This window comes from Adiantum capillus-veneris, chromosome 5 (genome assembly GCF_014529385.1).
Source record: "Adiantum capillus-veneris isolate H3 chromosome 5, ASM1452938v2, whole genome shotgun sequence".
Lineage (NCBI taxonomy): Eukaryota > Viridiplantae > Streptophyta > Polypodiopsida > Polypodiales > Pteridaceae > Adiantum > Adiantum capillus-veneris.
Window position 1 is genome coordinate 82,738,608 of NC_140935.1, and position 15,145 is coordinate 82,753,752.

The following is a 15,145-nucleotide window of genomic DNA, read 5'->3' on the forward strand; positions in this document are numbered from 1 at the left end:
TGAAACCCCCACCGAATTCACTTTCCGAATCAGAGAAATATCCGCAAGCTATAGAGAAACCAAATCCGGATTAGCTTTGAGAAATTGTTCCTCTTCATCCTCTTCTAATCCTTCCACCATATTAATTGTCTCAGCTATCACCGGCCATGTTGCCTGAACTGGTTGTCAGCATGTTCCCAGCATCACACACACTTTTCTTTTACCCTTCTTTACCGTAAGCATATTTGCTTCCCAATTATGCTTTACCCTCGCTTGTCGTAACCAGGGTCTTCCCAAGATAATGTGATAATCCTGATTATGATCTTCAATATTCAAGACTACTAAGGAAACAGCAAAGGATAAGCCCGCCACATCCAAAACAATGCCCTGAAGTAAACCCACTGGTTGCACTCTTCTTTGATCTGCCATGCGGACTACAAAGGGTGCAAGCTCCCAATCACTGAGACCAAAATGTACACACGCTGCTTGGGTGATAATGTTTACCCCCGCTCCTCCATCCAAGAGTACCTTGTCAATGTATGTGCCATGGTATCGAACTGAAAGCTCCGGAATGCGGGTATCCGTGATCCTATTCGCCGGCAACGGGACTGAATCATCATCCTCGCTTTCAACCTTCCCAATGGCGACTTCCCGCAGCTCCGTGGCCGATTGTCGCAGCAATGTATTATGGAAATTCGGGACTAATTTCAGCAGTGAACCCAGAGGTACTTGAATTGGTGACATGAGAACCTCTTTCCAAATGGAATTCCACTCCTCCTGTTCTTTAATATCATCCTTATTTCCAGATTTCGCTTCCTTTATTTCCAGACCCACAGTCGATGTCGATGGTCCTGCTGTCTTCACTGATGGTGCGGATTGTGGCAACCAGGACACAGTCTTTTTCCGCACTTCTTCCTGAACCGTCCAATCCAGAATTTTCACATCGGGAGTTGGAACCACACTTTTACCCGATCGCGTGATTAATGAAACCACTGGGTCAGACTCCTCCAGTCCTTCAATCTGAACCATAGCCACACTAGGTTGTTTCCCTGCAGCGCGTTCCTGCTTTTTCTGATCGTATTCCATAGCTTCAGTACACTCAGATCGCCAATGTCCATCCCCCAAACAGAAAAGGCATGTCTTGGGTCGATTAGGATCTCGGCCACCTCTTCCACGACCTCGTCCTCCCCCTTGACCCCGTCCTCATGCTTGACCTTGCACATGCGTCTCGGATGTATGAGCATGAGCCATCGCCACAATAGGCTCTTGTCCTTGCCCTATCTGTGGTTGTTGCCAGGTAGAAGAGTCCCCTCGACTCCGATGACCCCGGCCATTGAAATAACATTCCACTGTATTATGAGTATTGGTCGTGCAAATCGCACACCACTTCTGATTCATTGCACATTCCTGAGCAGCATGACCCGGATTCCGACATTGGGTACACCATATTTCCTTTAGACTTTTAGCCACTGCAGCCGATTCCGTCGATCCGGATGATACACCTTTCTCGTGACGCTGGGATTTTTTCAGCGGTGTCTCCTCCAATTCTTTCCCCGAATCGTTGTTTCCTGAGTCCGAGGAATCAGATACTGCGGATTCCGACTCCGAACTATCACTGCCACTGTCCTGTGACTTCCGATGAGATTTCTTCCTGTCTTTCTTCTTTGACTTCTTTGGATATTCCGTATCCTCTAAAGCCTCTCCTGCTACTACAGCCCTAGCAATTACAGTATCCAGTGGAGTAGTTACCTTATCCACTGTTTCCATAGCCGTTCTAAGATCCTTGTTGAGCCCCCGCAAAAAATAATCATTTAGCACTTCGGCTGCCGGCCTTTGTGCCTGAGGTACCCTCTGCAAAAGCATCCAAAATTTTGCAGCGTAATCCTCCACTGGCAATGACTTCTGCCGGAGTGTTCGAAGCTTCTCCAAATGTTGAGGGACTGTCTTTTCCGTTCGAAACCTTCGTAGAAATGCTATGGATCCTTCGGCACACGTCTGGAAATGGTCATCAGGGTATTCGGACAGCCATTTCGCAGCTTTCCTGAGAGTGTAGATTCAAACACTGATTGTTGATGGAGAGGAATCACCACCCCCGGATGATTCAATCCATAAGCTTTATTGAATTGGAGCAAATGTGCATCAAGGTCTTCACTTGAAAGACCTCGAAACCGATTATACTTAATCTGCAGATGAGCCATCACCCCTTGCCCAACTGTTCCTCCTCCTCCCGGGAAAAGGTGACGAGCACTAGGAGTTGGAGACAGTGGCGGAGATACCCCCGGACTGCTTACCGGAGACGGTGGTGGAGCAACCTGTGTGGGTGAGGGTGAACGTACGACAGGAGGACATGACTGACTGCGCGGAGTACGTCTCGCTCGCCACAACCGCCTACCCCGCACTGTGCTTGGTGATGGAGATACAGATTCCTCAATCTACGGTGAAGAAAAAACAAATTCATCTGAACCGCCTCTCCTCCGTCGTCTTCCTAGAATTGGAACCACAGGGTCAGGCGGACCCTGTGACCTAGTGCGCATGCATATTCATCGCAGGCTGTCCATCACGCATCGTGGTCGCCAGATGTAATGGCTATTGCCCACACAGGAGAAATAGGCATTACGGGAGTGATTACCCGCAACTACATTATATGAACATCAACGCACAGAATGACAAAAGAAGGAAGTACACAGTACACAGAACACCCTTGCTTCATTCATATGTAATCCAGACACAGAGTACAATAGTCCATGCCATGAATATCATAGAGATTGGTTAAGTTACATCAAAAGACAGGTATGCCCCTCCATATACAACCGTTGCTCCAGCGCAGATCGGGAACGGTGCACACACCCCTGTCCCATGATATCCCATGAAGAACTGCCGCTACGGCCGCCGCATACTGCATGACTCTTGATCCGCAGTGTCCAGACCTCCGCAGGACCACAGGACCGCATGTGCGGCTAATGCCGTAACAGAATGCACTCCTGCTTTGTGACAGTTGTGTATTCGATGCCCACCATTTCTGCCAAGATGTTATCGTCAATGAACCTTCCTTTTATGAACCCATGTTGATGGGGAGAGATGATCTTGGTTAGTAAGGGGGCTAGTCTGAGGGCTACTGCTTTAGCTATAATTTTGTAGGGCACTAACATCATCGTTATAGGGCACCAATGTTTCAATTGAGAACAACAAATCTGTTTTGGGATGGGTTTGATAAGCCCTCTCTTTACACTTACCTCTAACGACCCTTCGACCATGGGTTTATTGGGCAATCTTGTGATTGGGGCCTTGAGATCCTCCCAAAATTCTCTATAGAATTCCACCGTCATCCCATTCCAACCAGGGGAATTTTCCTTGCCAAGGGCATGCAATGCTAGTGAACATTCATCTTCGGAGAATGCCCGTTCCAACCAATTAGCTTCTAAGTGGGAAATTTCCTTCTTGACACTCTACAGTAAGGTCCCTCTAGCGTCTTGCACTTCTTGGGACTAGATCTCTGACCGTCCAATGAATTGACTAAGACAGTTGAACATCATACCAACCATCTCATCCTGGTTATGAACTATTGTCCCTTTCTCATCATAGAGGGAGCGGACGTCGCCCCAGCACTTCTTGATTTTTAAAGCCCTAAAAAATTGAGTTTGATTGGAGGCTTCAGGTTGAAGGACAGTCTCCATCGAGAGAAGCCTTGCCTTTCTGATATCTTCTAACTGCTCATTAGCAAGGTTAGATTTGGCTTCGAGCCATCGTTTATGCTCCTCCTCAGTAGCATGCCCATTGGATTTTATGGAGGTAAGCACCTGGAACTCCGCTGTAAGATGCAGAAGGTGTATCTCCCTAGCTTTCTTGAACCAGGGGCCCGAGGTTTTGATTGCTTTCTGGATGCTCCGAGCAAAGAGGTCCCACGCATTGTGTTTGTTGAGGACGACATCTTTTTTTTGCTTACCCACTGCTTTCTTGGTTAGATTTCTGAAGAGAGGGTCTTTGCCTAGGTGTGCCCCTATTACTAACAGTTTTTTCCCACCTCTTGGGGTCTCCTCCTCCCCTTTATTCTTCTTTAAATGTATGTGCAGAGGAATGTGATCCGAATTTTTTTTTGTTGGGACTACATCTCCATCAAGGACGGTATCCAGTCACCTTGTGTGAGCAATAGCATCTGTCCAGCCTTGAAGCAGTGCGGGCATACTGGAGGCTTGTGTAGGTGAAACTAGGCATGCTATTCCATGGGCCGACTTCCCATAAGTCGATCATCGCCCACTTTTCGCACAAACTTTGCCATTTGGACCTTTCCGAGCCAACCAACATACTGGAGGATCCTGTTCTATCCCTGCTCTTTTCTACCATATTGAAGTCGCCAACCAACAACCACTCACCTTCAATAGGAGTATCTCTAAGATGCATCCACAATTTAGCTCTTTCTTTTGCATTGCAAGGGCCGTACACATTCACAACTATGAAGGGATGCCCTTCCCATCTGATTCTAATCCCCAATATTCTGCCGGATGGGTGGCTAAGAACCACCTTCGCCTCCAATTCTCTATCCGCAATGCTGAGGACACCACTAAAACCGTTACTTCCTTCTCCATAGAATACCAGTTTCTTTCCTAGCACATGTTTTCTCTTGCTATGGGCATCTAAGTGGTGTTCTTGGATGGCCCAATAGTTGACTGTCTTCTCTTTTTTTACTTCCTCCCAGAAAAGGGTATCCTTCTTACGGGTTTTCAACCCCTTTACGGTACAAGATTGGATAGTGAGAAACTCCATCATTGATGAGGGTTTCATTGAGATAGAGGAACAAATTTTTCAGCATCCTAATCAATCCCCCCCCCCCCTCCTTGGTCACAGGAGAATCCGGGGGTTCCAAGTCAAGGGGTTTCTTTTCTTGCAGTGCTGCAAATGGATTGTGAAGTGGGACAGTGAACCCCCCTCCTTTCAAAGGGGTGGAGGATGAATTAGCTCCTTTCACCTCAAGTGTTCTCACGACTTGGAGCACTTTGAAGTCTCTTGCCACTGCCTTCACTCTTCTGGCTCTTTTCAGACCAGGGACTTGGACAAACGTCACCGTTGTCACTGTCATAAATTTGGGGGTAGCAGCGGGAGTACTAATCCTATTATTATTGCCTACACCTTCAAAAGTTCGTTGTATGGGAATCAATTCCTCCACAATCTTGTCCTGCATCTTGATATCCATTTTGTCACAAACCATACCTCCTTTATCCTTCTCTGCATTTACCCCTTCGTTATTTCCTCCTTGCTTCTCCAGCCCTTCCATCGGGGAATCCATTTTACTGGGGGCCTGTGTTGCTGGAGCTGCAGTATCATTAGACTTCCACGGGAAAAGCACCTTTTGAGGTAATTGAGGGAAGATCACAAAGTCCCTTGCTACTTAAGGTACACGGGAAGATCTTCGCTGCAGATGAGTATAGCCGAGACCTACAAGAATATTTCCAAAAGATTAAGGATGCTATCTCTATCTCATAGCAAAGGCAAAAGGCTGTTGCTGACAAGCACAGAAGAGCCAAGCTTTTTTTAAAAATGATTGGGTCTTACTCAAATTTCCCAAGGCTTGATTAAGGAACACGACAGGCAAGAATCCTACGGGACATCAAAAGTACTATGCTAAGTTAGCAAAAAGGTACTATGGTCCCTTCCAGATTCTTAGGCCAATCAATGAGATGGCCTGTCAACGCAAGTTGCCCAGTCATTGGCTCATACACAATGCTTTCCATGTGAGCCTACTAAAGCGTTACAAAGGAGAGCGACCTCAAGAACCAACTATTGAAGACCCACAGGAGATCGAGGACTTATTGGCGAAGTGTCCCAAGTTGTTGCATTCAAAACATGCCCCAAAGTACGTTCAGTTTAGCGGAATAGTAACTAGCACTGCTCCAACATTGATAACCATGATCTTAGGTGGCATTTTAGACACATCCTAGCCTATACAAACCGTGTTTGAGGTCCTGCCGAACCCTCTCTTGCTAGGTATAAATAAGGGAGTGCCCAAATGGCTAGAAAGCATCCTGAGATTTTCCCAAAGCCAGCTAGGCAGATCCACAAGCTCAACCCAGACCGGATGGAACCCTTGTAAAGATTCAGCTGAGTCAAACACTAGCTCCCAAGGCACCACACAAACCGTAGTCCTATTAAAGACTAGGGGCCCTTTGTCAAGGATCTTTTCCACGTCGGAAGCCTCTTTGAATCTCACTGAACAGAATCCTTTAGCTAGGTAAAAAGTACTTTCAACTGCTCCTCCATGGCCAATAATTTGAGGGCCTTGAAGCCATTGAATCATCTCAAACCTGTTCGGGATTCTTCCACTGAACCCAAATACAAGCGTTAGCTCAGCTTGCCTGGCTAATTGTTTTTTGATAATTGCTGGTGGTATCGCTACAGTAATAGCCTCAGTAACCTCCAACTGCTGGGGCAAAGACTTCTTTAAAGCGAAAAAGTCCCGATCTGCCAACCCGTCTTCCACCAGCCCACTGCAATCTGCTTGGGAACTAGTTCTTTTGTTGTTGTTAGGGCCGGATTCAATCATTTTGTTGACTTCCTTAAGCTCTTGCTGAAGTCTAGCTCTTGTATTCTGTAGTTTTTCAAAACCTCCTTCACTCGACAATCCTTAGTGTTAGGCCCCTTGAGTATGCTAGCAAACGAGATGCCTGGCCTGCGAATTGCAGATGCACTTGACACCTTATTTACGTTTGTACAGATGGGACCATGAAGAGCCCCGTCTTTGAGGGTTTTAACCTCGAATTTGGACCCTTGAGCTGAGTCCATGTTCTCTCTTGGTTCTTCAGAAGGCACTTTTCCAATTGGTACAATTTTGTCCACTTTCATGGTTGAAGCCTTTGGCAAATTGGGGCTCGACATTTTTGCATCATGAAACGGTTTCAAAACTGAGCCATCACCTTCATCCATCGGCATTGCTAACTCCATTTCGGATAATTTACCCGCCGCTATCATCTGTGAAAATTGTACAATATCTTCGCCTATGACTAATGCGTTGGGTTCCATTATCGAGTGGCACCCAAAACAAAAGAGCAATAAAGTCCCCTTCCAAAAAGGGGGATCTTAATAAGATATACTCCCCACTAGGTGGTGGTGAAAGTAGAGGCTCAAAATGCACTTATTAAAGCAAATAATCGTGATGGCGGCAATCACACAAGCGATTGTTAACGCTAAGGAGTGCTCCGATTATTAATTAAGTAGACTCAAAATACACTTCTTAAAGCAAATAATCGTGATGGCAGCCAACACTCAAGCGATTATTAATGCTAGCGATTATTAACTGTATTCGCAGAGCTCCAAAACCTCCTAAGAAGAAGCACCGCAAGTGATGCAACTGAGCTACTCCACCTCAACTCAATGGCGAGCTGTGGACACACCAGATGAAAGCCCTGCGCAGCAGTAACTCCCCACTCTCGCCCGAAAATCTCAGCCCTCCTCACACGCCATCGCTGCCATACCCTGTTAGTATATTAACTTGATGTTGTCTTGATGAAAGCCCTGCACAGCAGCAACTCCCTACTCTCACCCAAAAATCTCAGCCCTCCTCCATCGCCATCGCTGCCATACCCTGTTCACGAGCCCTTCTTACTTAGAGTGTGCCACAAGTTACAATTATAAGATATGTTATTTCCAAGTTACAAGTTAATTGTATTGGTATCAAAGCTTTTGGTCTTCTTATTAGATGCTTTGCATGGAGATTGCTAGAAGGACATGGTAATCCTAACTTGCAAGCAATCGTCTAGCCACACCTACAAGATAATTATTAACTTTCTTCCACAAGTTGAGTGAGTGCTATGGAGACTCTTGTAAATCAAAAGGATGTAATCCCTAGTTTTTCAAGGACTAGAGAGAGAGAGAGAGAGAGAGAGAGAGAGAGAGAGAGACCTATGAACTGAATAGGAGACAAAGTGCATTACCTCATTCACGTAGTCCGTTCACACAAATCAAAGTCTCTGAATTACCAAAGAGGATAAGTTCACCACCTCCAAAGCAAAACTCTTCACACGGAAGAGAAGATACCCGTTGTGTGCCTCACCCTCGACCTCCTTACAAGCCCGTCTAGACAGCTCCTCAAACGGAGCTATGAGTGTGAAAGTTACGTGAGTCCAAGGTTAGAAGGATTTACAGATCCCCGATAGATAGAGCAGGTATAGGCAGGTGGTCAGCACTCGTGCAAGTGGATAGGATTGTAGATCTCAAATTGTGGAGATGGGAAGACAAGTATCCAAACAACCCATTTTTCTTGTTATCACTGTCCCATAGCCCTAGACCCCCTCACGCTCCTTGTATATATTAGGGGGCAGGTCTTTTGCCCTCCTATCAAGCATAATTCGTTTCTTTATGACTTTTTTTGCTACCATGGCATGTTTTTGTTTAATGGGTATTTCTGGTTTGTTGAGGAACTTGGTCGACATCCTTCTAGGAAGTCACTTATGGAAGATGGACGAGGCTTTCCTTTGGGTAAGTATGCTCTCTTATGAGTTTTTGGATCAGCACCATCAAGAGAGAGTCTACTCCATGGGATTGGAGTATGAGAATCAACCTTCACATAATAATCTAAATCAAACCCATGGAAAAAAAGGGGGGATGAAAGAGAGAGAAAGAAGAGGTGAATGGGAGTAATCATGCCCATCCCATCCTGCCTACAAAGAAGCCAATAATGACTTATATTGTAAGATAGGGCTGACTAGAGCCTGAGAGTCCACCACCCTTTATATAGGCATGCCCCTGGCCCTTTGCCCTAGTTGGACTCCCCGTTCCACACCACCTAGCCAGGCCCTGCCTTGTCTAGTCCGGCCTTGCCGGTGTCCTGACATTACTCCCCCCTTAAGAAGAGTTTTCTTCCTCGAAAACAAAAGTGGGAAACTTCTTCTTAAGAACACTAATGTTTTCCCAAGTGGCACCTTCTTCATGTTGGTCTTTCCACTTGATTAAAGATTGTTGTCGTACGTGATGACGTGTATGCAACTCATGATAATCAAGAACACGTTCAGGTTTGTGTGGTAAGGTAGGAGGTTCAATGTAATCAACCAAAACCTATTGGTCAATGACATTGTCGTCCCCATGTAACCACTTTCGTAGACGGCTTACATGAAACACCGGATGAATGCGAGAATGTGAAGGTAGTAATAGTTTGTAGACACGATCACCTACTCGCTTGAGTATTTTGAAAGGCCCACAATATTGCGGAGATAATTTAGGTGTCAGTCCAGTTTTCAGACTTTATGAATGTTCTGGTACACGTAAAAATACTTCCTCCCTTTCTTCAAAGGTAACTTGCCGACGTTTCTCATCAGCGTATTTCTTATACTGATCATGTGCTTGCCGAACAATCTGGCGAGCAAGTTTTAGCATATCCATGTGGTCTTGGAGAAAATCCTTAACCTATTGGAGTTTTTCGGTTGCCAACCCCACCGTAACTGGTAACCTAGGTTGAAACCCGTACATGAGCATGAAAGGACTAAAACCTGTTGTGACATGCTTAGCACTTTTGTAGGCAAACTCGAAATAGGTAAGTATTCTTCCCAGTTTGACTGTTTTTTGCTGACGTATGCTCTTAGCATATCCTCTAGCACCTGGTTAACCCGTTCCGTTTGACCATCCATTTCTGGATGATCAACTATACTGAGGTTTAGTTGTGTACCCAATCGTTTAAATACAGCTCTCCAAAAGTGGTTATTAAACTTGGGATCACGGTCACTAACAATGTTACTTGGCAACCCATACAATTTGTATAGATTGTCCACAAATAACTTGGCTAGTTATGGCGTCTTAACCGTTGATTTGGTTGGAATAAACTTACATAGTTTAGTCAACCTGTCTACGACCACCCATACTGAGTCATGACCTCGTATAGTGGTTGGTAAACCTACAATAAAATCCATAGAGATACTTTCCCATTTTCCATTGGGAATCTCCAAAGGATGTAAGAGTCCTCCTCCTTTCATGCGCTCTGCCTTGTTAACTTGACATTTTTGGCAGTGCAAGACATAAGTTTGAACAAAGCCATGTATACCTGGCCCGTAAAACTGTCGTCGTATGAGAGCATAAGTTTTTCTAATCCCCGGGTGCCCTACACTTGGACTATCATGACATTCATAAAGAATTTGGCACCGAATGTCCGTGTCCGTTGGTACACAAACTCTCCCTTGTGGAGTAGGTACCCATTGTCAATGGTAAAATACTTCCATCGCTGTAGTTCATCACTTGATAAAGGAGAACTAGGTGTGGATATTAACTGTACACTACCGTCATTGGAGTGAGAAGGATCCCTCTTTTGAACATGGCTCCACACTTTGGAATATTCTTCATCATGCTCATATTTTCCCTTGAGAGAATCTAAAAATTCAATATGAAGTTTCGTGAACAAGAGCGAATTGATCTCTGGCATTCTACTTAGAGTGTCTGCCATGACATTGTATCGGCCTTTGCGATACCTTAGCTTGGCATCATATTCTGAAGGATCTCGGCCCACCTGGCTTTTCAACCCTTTAAATCTGTTTGTTGTGTAAACCATTTGATGCTTTCATGGTCAAACACAATCTTGAAGTGAGCACCATACAGATAATGCCGCCATGTTTTTAAGGTAGACACTATTGCATAGAGTTCGTGTTCGTAAGAGAAAAGTTCTGTTGAGCTGCATCAAGATTCTTACTTTCAAATGCAATCGGCTGTCCGTCTTGTGACAGGACTGCTCCAATGGCATGATCACTGGCATTTGTTTCCAAAACAAATGGTTTCAAAGGATCTATAATAGCCAGTATAAGAGCTATAGCTAATGCATCCTTGAGCGTATCGAAATTGTGCTTTTGAGCGGATCCCCACTGAAAAGCTTTTCCTTTGCTTTTAAGTTGATCCGTCATAGGAACAACAATTTGAGCATAGTTTTTAATGAACCTTTGGTAAACCTGCAAATCCCAAAAACATCTGTAATTCTTCCATATTTTTAGGAGGAGGCCATTTTCTGATGGTATCCACTTTGGATTGATCCATGTATAGGCCTTGAGCTGAAATAACATGCCCTAAATACACTACAAGAGGTTGTGTGCTCTTATGACGCTTTTAGCGACCGAAATACATTGGGTTTTTATAACCCCCGGTGTCGCTAAGAGCGTCGCTATAGGCATCGATATGGGGACATCGCTATGAGCGTCGCTATATAGAGATGCCTATAGCGATGCTGCAGGGCCATCAATTGCGACGCTTATAGCGATGCTGTAGAGCCTAATATAGCAACGGTCATAGCGACACCCGAGATGAAATTTTTTTGGTCGTAGGGCATTGAATGCCCTGCCACCCATCAACTATATTGAATGTTTCATTTGTCTAAATACCTTTGAAAAAAAGTGCAAAGGTAAATATAGACCCAAAATAGTCACCCACAAGACAATATAATCATTAACTCCATCATCCACAGTACATATTGTTTGCAAAATAAAGATACAAAGATGACAAGCATGAATTGATGAAAGTAAATCAATGACAATTGTACACATAGGCAAAATCACTTGATTGTTAATCATTGCAAATGTAATAGTTACAAACCATTGTCATTATTTTTTTGTAAGTATAAACATATAGACGTTTATAAAACAATACAATAAATAGAAAATAATAAACCCTAATACTAACCATGTCGCCCCGAGAACTCAGGATGTCTATAAGGGCGTTTAAGCCCTTCCTGCCTGCGTACTCACACTCGTACGGTGTGGGATCACGTCCTGTAAACGACCACTGTCAAAACATACAAAGAATCCATTATGTTAGAATTTCAAATCCCATAAACCCTAAACTATCAAACATAGATGCGAAAATACTTACAAAATCAGCCTCAAATGATGCCCACTCGCCGCTCCCCAAGTGGTGCGAGCTCCCTGCCTCTACTCGCGCTCTGGCTGCCTCCTTTTATTGCTTCCACTTGTCGGGATTCTAGTGCGCTTCTTTCTTCGCATGCTTCCAATCTTCTTTGGCCAGCCAATTTGGTCTGCTCCACCCATGCTTGATTGCTTTTTGCACTTCGGAACACTTATGCTTGCAGTATTTGCGCATTCGAAACTTCATCACATCTTCATTGAAGCGGTCATCCCGTGTTGAAACGGGAAACGCATCATGAAGCATGCTGATGACTCTGTATTTTAATTCATTCAGTACTTCACTCTAGGTGTTTAGTATGTAGTGTCTAAACACCTGAGAGCAAAGACCGCGCATGTGCGAAATCACCTTCTTGCCTTCATCATCTGAGATGATGCCGCCGCTGAAGTCGATGGAGTAAGGCAATCCCTCTCGCCATTGATGCGCGAACCTGAGTGTCTCGGCAGGGGTCTCTAGCGGGGTGTCAACGGGGGTACGGATTCCAGGTGTCTCCATTGGAGTCTGAGCCCCGAAGCGAGGAGTGTCCACTGGAGTGACTCCTAGAGGAGTAGCTAGTGGTGTGTAGCTGCGGGGAACGGTAGTTAGCCGTGCAAAACCTGGTGTCGATGGCGATGCCGTGGCTGGTGTCGGGACGGGCAAAGAAGGGGAGGGTAAAGAGCCTCGTCGAACATGAGACAGTGTCGAAGCATCAGTGGCGCCACCCCCACAACAACCGCCACCGCCACCGCCACCGCCACCATTAGAGCGCCGGTGCCTAGACGAGTGTGAAGATCGTCGCGTCGACACCAAAGCTTCGGAGCACACTAAGAACTCCGAAACAAAGGGAGATGCGGATGGAGTAGGAACGCGCAATGGTGCGCCAGAGCGATGGCGCTCCACGTACCACTGTCTCTGCTGGGGTGACAAAGAAGAAAGAAACTCCTCATCATCCATACCTGCATTAAACACACGAACATTTAAACTTAATATTGAATGAATGGAGTAGAAAACATGGACAAGTAGAGAGAGAGAGAGAGAGAGAGAGAGAGAGAGAGAGAGAGAGAGAGAGAGAGAGAGAGAGAGAGAGAGAGAGAGGAGGAGGTGCTCGTCGTCTCTGCTTATGAGAACATACCTAGAGCATACGTACCTGGAGTGGACGCAAAGACCATTAAATACAATGACGCAATGATGCAAATACTTAGAGAGCCAAAGTTTTTACAAAACATAGCAAAATTGTTCAAAACGGAGAATCGTACAAGAACTTGAATGTGCTTGTAGCTTTGGAATGTTCAAAGCTAGCAACAACAGAAAGCGTTCTTCTTCTATTCAACTTGAGTGATGGAAGAGGCAAGTGCATAACTCTGAATTTACAAAACGGAGCAAAATTGTTCAAATACAATATTTATGGCTTTAAGAGATCTCTCTCTCATCCTCGCATAGCTCAGCATAACTTCCTATATCTATATAGAGCTCTCTGTTTAAACAGATGTCCTCTGTTTCATTTTGTAGATCCTCTGCATGCACCCCATAGAGAGTAACACCTTGATGTTCGTTTGGCACCACCTCCACGGCTTCTGACTGAGCATCTTCTCCGATATCCTCCATTGATGCCGGTGTGATTGGCACATGGTAGCCTTCATACGTCCGTGCACTACGAGGGGCTACCTCTATGACGTACCATCAGTTTGATGTAGACTTTGTAGGATGAAATATCACCTGCAAGAGCCACATAACTTACATGAGAGCTTCCAAGCACATAAATAACTATTTACATACTTACTTGTTCACAATGCTCGGGTAGTACGAAAGTGTCTCTTAGGTAAGTCCATTTCTTAGTTGAATCCATCTCAGGAAAACCAAACTCTCCTCTACGCATAGTAGCATTGCGACCCTCCATGATTATCTTGAACCATTGCACGTTGAACAAGTCGACAAAAAATCCTCTATAATCGATCCTCAAAATCTCTTGTAGCGTGCCGAAGTAAGTGAGTTCCACCACCACAGGATCTGCATCAGAGGACCGTCGTCGACTAGACTATTCAAATTTTGCCATGATTCCACAATCTTGAGTAAAACGCTTTTTGTCGATCCATTCCACCCTAAAATGTCGACCTTTACACCATGCTGCTGTGTATGACTTATACTACAACCAACAAAGATTATGAGTGGCCATTCAAACATCTAGAAAGTTACTAGTCGTACATTGCAAACTTACCTTGGTCGCGCAACCCCTGGATTACTCCCACTCTTCCTCAGTCACTTCTTCACCGCACTGTTGTGCGCTTTTCAATTGGTTGTGCAACCATCTTAAGCTCATGAATGTTGGTAGGCTCTCCAGGCCCGTCGGATAGTGCATCGGTGGTCGTCTTCCCCGTCTCCACTCGATTCTTGCCCTTTGTCGCTCTTGCTTTGCATCCTCATATTGTGAAATGCACTTCTGCATGACTGGATTGTGAAGCATGCAAAATTGGTTGATTTTAGCCTCTAGATCTTCCGTCATCTTATTCTCAACACCGAGATTGCACATGACAATTCCAGATATGCGCTCATCATCTATGGTTCGCCATAGCGTGTCCCGGGCTTTATCAAATCCGTCTAGCCAATCTCCAATGTACACTAGGGACTCTGATACCAGCCAACCTTCTGCCATGCTACCCTCCGGACGTGCCTTCTGATGCACATATCCCTTGAGCGTTTTCATGAAACGTTCTAAAAAGAACATCCATCTGGAATGTACTGTGCCAGCTATTTCCACCTCATCAACTATGTGAACAAGAAGATGCACCTGAATGGTTAGCATGGTAGTAGGAAAATGTTTCTCAAACATGCACACAATCTCCGCAGCGTTTAGTTTGGTGAATGGTATGGAGTCTACGTTGATCTCCTTTTGTGAGATCCATTGCACCAACTTCGTTAGTTTGTAGATTATGTTACGGACGTCAAGAGACAAACATCCCTCAATGGCAACCGGTAAAATAAACTGCAAAACACGTGCATCAATGATATTAAAGTCCACACACAAATTTGTTACACAATCCCCACTATGATATACTCCACTATGAACATACCTGACACATTTTATGCCAGTCGTGTCACTTCAAACCGGTAAGCATTCCTTCTTTAGTAAAACACGTTCGGAGCGAGTGCATTACTCCAATGGGGGTCCGCAAAGATCGAATGGTCTCTTTTACTTTGCATTCTTGGGCTCCTGTGAAAATCCATGGTGCTTTAGGGAGTTTTATCGATCCATCAGACGCTGTTTGCGGCCAATATTGCTCCATACGGATCCACATTTCTAAGGTCAACTCTG